The sequence below is a fragment of the Echinops telfairi genome, unplaced genomic scaffold (assembly GCF_000313985.2).
Source record: "Echinops telfairi isolate 266 unplaced genomic scaffold, ASM31398v2 ScPeMD7_7471;HRSCAF=8509, whole genome shotgun sequence".
Lineage (NCBI taxonomy): Eukaryota > Metazoa > Chordata > Mammalia > Afrosoricida > Tenrecidae > Echinops > Echinops telfairi.
Genome location: NW_022111375.1, coordinates 504,826 through 506,248, shown reverse-complemented (window position 1 = coordinate 506,248; position 1,423 = coordinate 504,826).

Here is a 1,423-nt window from a genome sequence, read left to right as displayed (position 1 = left end):
AGTGCCCATAATTCACATTACTTCCCACCCCCTGCTCAAATCGTCCTGGGGTTTCCTTTTATGCCAGTGGTTCTCAACCTTCCTCACGCCTTGACCCTTGAACACAGTTCCTCATTTTGCGGTGACCCCCCAACCCTAAAATTATTTTCGTTGCTACTTCATTACTGTCATTTTGCTACTGTGATGAATGGGGCGACCCCTGTGAAAGGGTCGTTCCACAGCCCCCCCAAAGGGGTCGAGACCCACAGGTTGGGAGCCGCTGTTTTAAGGACTGCGTTCAGTAGATGTTTCTCTCTGGCATGAACAGTGTTTCTCGACCCCCCAGCAGTGATCTCGTACAATATTTGTCCCTTTGTGATTGGCTAATGTCACGTGGCCCTAATGGGCTCCAACTCCAGCCACGTCATGAGGTCTGTGATTTCATTGTTTGTTTCTGAGGGTGGGATCACTCCGTGGTGTGTCCTCACCAACGTCTCCCCCCTTTTCCAGTGATGGGCACTTAGTGTCCCTCCATCTTCTCACTGTTGCAAGTCGTGCTGGAGAACAGAGGTGCGTATCTCTGCTCCGGCTCTGGTCCTAATTTCTTCAGGGTTTGTGCCAAGTAGAACAATTGCTGGGTCAGGTGGTATTTGCATTCTCAATTGAAGATGCCCCTGCCACCTTCCACAGTGGCTCCATTTTACCGCCCTGCCAGCAGTATCTGAGGGTTCCAATCTCGCCGCACCCTCTCCAGCATTTCTTGGAAAGTTAACATTGTCTCCATAGCGGAAATAAGAATAGCTTTAGCCGGATACAAAAACTCTTAGTTATTACTTAGAGCCCTCTGCCTCCCGTGTTACACACTGGACAGCTAACTCCAGGAAAAACAGTTGGAAACCGCCAGCTGATCCCAGAAAGGAAGAAAGGGGAGGCTTTCTCCTCCCATAAAGATTGGCAGCCTGGGAATCCCACAGGGCCCTTGTATACTGCCTGCAGAGCCCTCTGACTGCTGAATTGACTTGATGCCAGCGAGTGTCCCCCGAGGAAGCCCTTCGCTTTGAAGCAACTGGTAAAATGCAGAAGGGAATCCTCCGTGTGGGAAATTTTCCATAATTTGACCACCAAGGAGGTGATAGGAATCTATGTGAAGAGATAAGCAATCCATCGTGATGGACAGTTGATCAACTTTACTAAAGTGTATGGAGTAAGGTGGGGCTTAACATTTTTGTAGGAGTGTTGAAGGAATCAGAACAAAACATGATATCATTGTAAATGAGGCGGAGTGGAGACCCAAAGCCCACCTGTAGGCAACTGGACACCCCCTTACTGATGGGTCTCGGGGAGGAGACAAGCCAGTCAGGGTGCAGCATAGCAATGATGAAACATACAACTTTCCTCTAGTTCCTAAATGCTTCCTCCTCCACCTACTGTCATGATCCCAATT